We start from the raw sequence: 7,516 nt of genomic DNA, 5'->3' as shown, positions 1-7,516 counted from the left end.
TATATATAATATGATAAGTTAGTTATCATATTTATTTTATATAAATTAATTTTATTATTTATATATTAAAATCAATTTATTTGAATTGAGGAGGGAGTCAACTCCCTCCTCTCTTTTCTCTTACGTGGGTGGTTGCTATTTTATGGGGATTTGATAGGAGAGAGTCTCCATCATACTGCAAGAAAGGAAGTCATTAAAAATATACGTTATTGAACGAAGAAAATAGTTCTCTCTGTAAGTTTCTGAAAAATTTCTTTCCTTCCTCTCTTTTCTCAAATCATTCCCTCACTATTCCAAAATAGTCAGAGCCTACCACTCATAGGTTCTCTACCTGAGAATACCAAGGTCACCATTGTGGTAGTATCTGTTGTCAGTTCGAGGGAATCTTGAAGTTCTATCTTCAAAGGTAAGGGTTTGAACCCTAAGTTTCTTTTTGTGAGTATGCTGTAATTTATGTAAATGCATAATTTATGCTTTCTTTTTGGTAAAAATTTTTATTCTCTGAAAAATGGGAATTGGGACAATCCCGCTTTTGCTCAAGGTTTTCTTCAATGAGATCTTCAATAGCTCAAGGTTCTCTTCAATGAGATCCTTCAATTGGTATCAGAGACAAGTCATAGGATTACTGATCCCAAATTTCATTTCTTATTAAATCAATTTTTACAATAATGGTGGGTTTTTCTATTATGCATTCTGTTCATGATTCATGTGATGAATGTGGTTATTGTTGATGGATGTTTTAGGATAGGATACTTAGTTTTAAAGCTTTATTCTTTTACAAATTTTGTTTATAAAGGCCCATTTTTTGGGCATATTTATGCAACAGAGTCTGTCTTTAATGTTTTGAGTCGTTCGTGCTGTTCCCGGTGAGCTTTAAAGAGTAAATTCAAAGCATTACTTCGATGAGGAAGAAAGCATTTCTGCAAGATCGTGTAGCTTTTGCTAAACGATCATGTAGCATTTGTTAAACGATCGTGTAGTTTTTGCTACTCGATCATGTGGTTTTTGCTATAAGATCATGCAGCAAGTTTTTACAACTTTTATTACATTTTTTCTACACGGTCATTATAGAGAGTTCCATGGTGGGCGGTTCAAGGCCTAGTTCACTTGTTTTGAACCGGATTGTAACGACCCGATTTCAGGAAAGGTACATGAATGAACCGATATCATATCTGAATGAGAGGGATCTTGAGGACATGAAAGTATGGTTAAGAAAGGCTTAAAAGAATTAAAAGTTACTACCTATACCAACAAGGTGCACCTTCCTTTTCGATAACTCAATCATAAGAACTCCAAAGTTAAGTGTGCTTAGCTTGGAGCAATCCTATGTTGGATGACCTCCTAGGAATTTTCCTAGGATGCATGTGAGTGAGGACAAAGCATGTTGAAAGGACCCGTGTTGGTTTGTGGGGAGAACTTTCACTTCTAGAAGCATTCAATCAAGTCATCTGAAGATGACATAACTAGGTCGCAGGGGAATGTCGGGGCCATCAGAGGTCGAATCCTGGGCCTGGGGCGTTACACGGTTGGCTCTTATTCTTGTAATAATTAGCCTTTAAGTTCCTTTTAGGTGTTCTATCCCGGTCCATTAACTGTTAGTTTTAAATATACATTTGATGTATGTTTTTATTATATGTCATATTGTATATCATATAGTTTTAAAACCCACCATAGGTTATGCATTTATATACATGCATTTTTCTTATATATTATAAGTGTTATAATATATGTACATGCATGATTTAAATTATATAACATGCACATGTATCATATAGTATAAATATTATAATATATGTTTGCATGCATTTATAGCATATCTATGCATCATTATATTATAATTGTTATAATATATGATTGAATGAGTGTACGGAAGTATGCTATAGTATAATTCATTACCTAGTTATGTAACTGTTATATATGTAATTAATTAATAGAGATTGCATGAAGCATGACACTTCCTTAGGTTAATTTATAAATGTTATGATTAACTGAAGTATGTCAAGCATGCAATGAATGTTTTAATTATTTTATTTATTTATAATCGTTATAATTAAATGAAATTAGAACTAAAATCGATAATTAAGAGTTGCATGCAAACCTTAGGTTATAATCATTTTTTAAAATTGTTTTAAAACATGATTGAGATAGACCTAAGATCACATTTCTAATTAGATTAGAAATCTTAGTTTAATCTTTATTCAGTTTAATAAGATTAAATTGTTTCTTAATAAAAGATTAAATATGTAACAAATGTATCTATAAGGGACCTTTTGTCTAAAGCAGGTTCTGTCTAGGCTGTGGTACTTAATTTGACGGAAACGTCGCACCCCTACCTGAGAACCTACCTGGAAATGTGAATTAGATAGATTTGTTACGTGCATGCAAGTTTGATTAATGTTTGTTAAAGAGTTTAATGAGACTTCAATCAAAATTGTTTAATTATCAAAGAAAAGTGTTGTTTTTAAGCAAATTAAATGTTCACTTAGTTAAAATCAGTAGTTGGATTTTTCCTAAGTTGATTGAACTCAGGTAAAACACTCAGTAGGAGGAAAATGGGGTATATGATACTTCATTTATCCTCTACACGTTTCTCCCTATAAATTCACATCGTGAGATCTACACTCAGCCTCGAGGCACCATGGGTGTCCCCCTAGGGTGGCATTTAGATAGGTCAATAACAAGGTGAATGGAGAGAATGTTTATAGTAAGTAGGAGCGGGACATGTGACAACACATCCCTCTGTCTCTCTCATTAAGTTAAATAAAGTTTCATGCATTTCCTCGTGACATCGTGGGTGTCCCCCTAAAGGATGGCAGTATTGCATGATGCTTTATTCAATCTCCAGAATTGGATAGGGTTGCTTTAGTTTTATGTCCCAATCGGTTTTTTCCTACGGTTGGCTCATTGGGGCAGAACTCTAGATACTAAAATGAGGGGTTAAACTTACAAAAACTGTTAAGCAAGTTAACAGATTCTAGACTGAACAATATTGACTATTAGTCACAGTAACATGGTGTTGTTTCTATCTAATGGTTGAGAATGTCTCATTTCAGTGAAGGGATACTTGATCACCCTACAGCGACTTTTGTCCTACCTCACTGAAACATCATTGCAAAATTAGATGTCACTTAGGGTACATTAAATTTTTTCTAAAACTGATTGGTTGTTTAAGTGTTTAATGTAAAATAAATTAATTGTAAATAGTTTATTCTTTTTCAGCAATTATTTTATTATGGCTACCGCTACATTAAACTTGCTCACCGCAGATAAATTAACAGGAGAAAATTTCGCTAGTTAGAAAAACACAATCAACACAATACTCATCATCGATGATTTTTGTTCTATCCTCCTGGAGAATTTTCCTCCCATTCCAGCTTCTAATGCTCCTCGAAACATTCAAGAAGCTTATGAGCGTTGGACACAGGAAAACGATAAGGCCCGAGCGTATATCTTGGCAAGTATTAATGAAGTCTTGGCCAAGAAGCATGAGCCTGTGAGATCATGGAGTCTTTGAGATGAATGTTCAGAAAATCGTCCACGCAGCTCAAGCATAACGCTTTGAGGGGCATCTATTCGAGAATATGTTCTCAACATGATCGTCCACTTTAACATGTAGAGATGATTGGGTCAAGCATCGATGAAGCCAGTCAGGTTAGCATCAGTTTGGAATCTTTGCCTGAAAATTTCCTACATTTCCATAGCGATGCTGTTTTGAACAGGATTGACTACAACCTAACTACTCTACTTAACGAGCTACAAACCTTTCAATCCTTGATGAAAAGAAAGAAACAAAAAGGTGAAGCAAATGTTGCTTCATCTTCTAAGATGTTCCATAAAGGTTCGATCTCTGGGACTAAGTCTATACCTTCTTCCTCCAGCACTAAAAAATGGAAGAAGAAGAATGGTGGAAAGGGGAAAGCTAACCTTGTAGTTGTTGTTCAAAGGGGTAGAAAACTGATCAAGGCTACAAAGGGAACCTTTTTCCATTGCAACCAAGATGGTCATTGAAAGAGGAACTGCCTTCAATACTTGGCAGAAAAGAAGAAAGCTAAGCAAGGTAAATATGATATACTTGTATTGAAAACCTGCTTAGTGGAGAATGATGATTCTGCCTGGATTATAGATTTTAGAGCCACTAACCACGTTTGTTCTTCTTTTAAGGGAAATAGTTCCTAGCAGCAATTAAATGTTGATGAGATGACAATGCGGGTTGGAACTGGGCATGTCGTCTCGGTTGTGGCAGTGGGAGGTCTCCGGTTGACTTTACAGAACAAATTTCTTATTTTAGAAAATGTATATGTAGTTCCTGATTTAAAAAAGAATCTTGTTTCTGTAAAGTGTTTGATTGAATAATCTTATTTGATCAACTTTCATTTAAATAAAGTGTTTATTTCTAAGAATGGTGTTGATATTTGTTCTACAAAACTGGAAAACAATCTTTATGTGCTAAGATCGTTAGCAACTAACGCCCTCCATAACACATAAACGTTTAAGACTGTAGTAACTCAATATAATAGGCTTAAAATTTCTCCTAAAGAAAATATCCAACTTTGGCATCTAAGACTAAGACACATCAATCTTGATAGGATTGAAAGGTTGGTGAAGAATGAACTTCTAAGTGAGTTAGAAGAAAATTCTTTACCTGTGTGTGAGTCTTGCCTTGAAGGCAAAATGACTAAAAGATCTTTTACTAGAAAGAGTCATAAGGCCAAAGAACCTCTAAAGCTAATACATCAGACCTCTATGATCCGATGAATGTCAAAGTAAAGGGAGGTTATGAATATTTCATCACTTTTACTGATGATTATTCAACAATATGGGTACGTTTATTTAATGCAACATAAGTCTGAATCTTTTGAAAAGTTCAAATAATTCAAGGCTGAAGTTGAAAATGCATTAAATAGAACGTATTAAAACATTTCAATCTGATCGAGGTGGAGAGTTTATGGATTTAACATTCCAAAACTATTTGATAGAACATGGAATAGTATCCTAACTCTCAGCACCTGGTACACCTCAGTAGAATGGCATATCAGAAAGAAGAAATCGAACCCTGTTGGACATGGTTCGGCCAATGATGAGTTACGCTTCCTTACCTGACTCGTTTTGGGGTTATACAATAGAGACTGCAGCGTACATATTGAACTAGGTTCCATCCAAGAGTGTTGCTAGAACATCTTTGGAATTATGGAATAGTCATAAAGCTAGTTTACGCCATTTCATAATCTAAGGTTACCCAGCACACGTGCCTGAGACTAATCCTAAGAAATTGGAACCACGTCCGAAATTGTCCCTATTTGTAGGCTACCCCAAAGGAACGAGAGGTGGTTACTTCTTTGATCCTAAAGAAAACAAAGTGTTTGTATTGACAAATATTACTTTTCTTGAAGAAGACCACTTAAGGGAGCACAAGACCCAAAGTAAGATTGTGTTGAATGAAATTTCTAAAGAAACCATTGAATCTTCAACAAGAGTTATTAAAGAACCTAGTACTTCAACAAGAGTTGTTGAAGTAGGGTCATCCATTAGGTCAGATCCACCTCAAGTGTTGAGGGAACCTCGACGTAGTGGGAGTTTTGCGAACCCATCTGTTCGCTAAATGGGTTTAACAGAAATCTTGGCTATGGTAGCTGATGGTGAAGTTGAGGATCCATTGTCTTACAGGAAGGCAATGGAGGATATTGACAAAGATGAATGGATCAAAGCGATGGATCTCGAAATGGAGTCTATATACTTCAATATTGTATGGGATCTTATAAATCAACCTGATGGGGTTAAACCTATAGGTTATAAATAGATCTACAAGAGGAAACAGGGTGCTGATGGGAAGGTGCAAACCTTCAAGGCTAGATTAGTGGCAATGGGTTACACCTAGATTGAGGGAGTTGACTATGAGGAGACTTTCTCACCTGTTGCCATGATTAAATCTATAATAATACTCTTGTCCGTTACCTCATATTATGACTATGAGATTTGGCAGATGGACGTCAAGACTGCCTTTCTGAATGGTAATCTTGAGGAGACCATTTACATGGAGAAACCCGTGTGATTCATAACCCAAGGTCAAAAGCAAAAAGTTTGCAAGCTTAATCGATCCATTTATGGACTAAAGCAAGCTTTTCGATCTTGGAACATAAGGTTTGATACTGCGATCAAATCTTATGGCTTTGATCAAAACGTTGATGAGCCTTGTATATACAAAAAGATCATCAACAGTTCAGTAGTTTTTCTAGTATTATATGTAGATGATATCCTACTCATTGGGAATGATGTAGGTTTACTGACTGAGGTTAAAAATTGGGTAGTGACCCAATTCCAAATGAAATATTTGGGAGAGGTTTAGTTTGTGTTGGGTATTCAGATCTTTAAAGATCGAAAGAACAAAATGTTAGCTCTGTCTCAAGCGTCGAATATTGACAAGATGCTTGTCAAGTATTTGATGCAGAACTCTAAGAGAGGCATATTTCCTTTAGGCACGGAGTTATATTGTCTAAGGAATAGTGTCCTAAGACACCTCAAGAAGTTGAGGAAATGAGATGGATCCCCTATGTATCGGCTGTGGGCAGACCTGATGTGTTCTAAGAGAGCTTGATGTATGCTATGTTTTGTACTAGACCTAAAATTTGCTATGCAGTGGAGATAGTCAGTAGATATCAATCTAATCCAGGCTTAGATCACTGGACCGCCATTAAAAACATCCTCAAGTATCTACAGAGAATGAGGGACTGCATGCTCGTGTGTGGTTCTAAGGATTTGATCCTTACAGGATACACATACTCTAATTTTCAAATTGATAAGGATTTTAGGAAATCCACGTCAGGATCAGTGTTCACTCTTAACGGAGGGGTAGTAGTCTGAAGAAACACTAAGCAAGGGTGCATTGCTGACTCCACCATGGAGGCTAAGTATGTAGCGGCTTGTGAAGCTGTTTGGCTCAGGAAATTCTTGATTGATCTAGAAGTCATTCCAGATATGTCAATATCTATCAAACTTTATTGTGATAATAGTGGTAGTGCGGCTAATTCCCGATATCTTAGGAGTCACAAGCGAGGGAAGCATATAGAACGAAAGTATCATCTCATCTGAGAGATTGTGCATCGAGAGGATGTAATTGTCATACAGTTAGCTTCAGAGAACAACGTTATTGATCCATTCACAAAGGCCCTCACGGCTAAGGTGTTTGAGGGTCACTTGCAGAGTATGGGTCTATGGGACAGGCCACGTCTGGATTAGGGCAAGTGGGAGTTTTGTACTGGGCGCGTGTTATGCCCTAGTTTATTATTCGTGTATTTTGTATTTTGACTATATTGTATACCCCACTAGCTTTAGGTCAAGTGGGAGATTGTTGGGGTTGATGCCCTAAATCTTGTAGGGTCCTATAGTTTGTAATTGTTTTGAATAAACTCGTTGTTTATTCAATAAAATATATGATATTTTATTCGATATTTTAGTTGCATTAACCACAAACCAATAAACTAACATCCAAAGTTATCTCTTATAGATTAAACATGTATGT

The sequence above is a fragment of the Benincasa hispida genome, chromosome 8, assembly GCF_027475165.1.
Source record: "Benincasa hispida cultivar pf3 chromosome 8, pf3_genome.v1.1, whole genome shotgun sequence".
Classification (NCBI taxonomy): domain Eukaryota; kingdom Viridiplantae; phylum Streptophyta; class Magnoliopsida; order Cucurbitales; family Cucurbitaceae; genus Benincasa; species Benincasa hispida.
Note: the sequence above shows the minus strand (reverse complement) of the source record.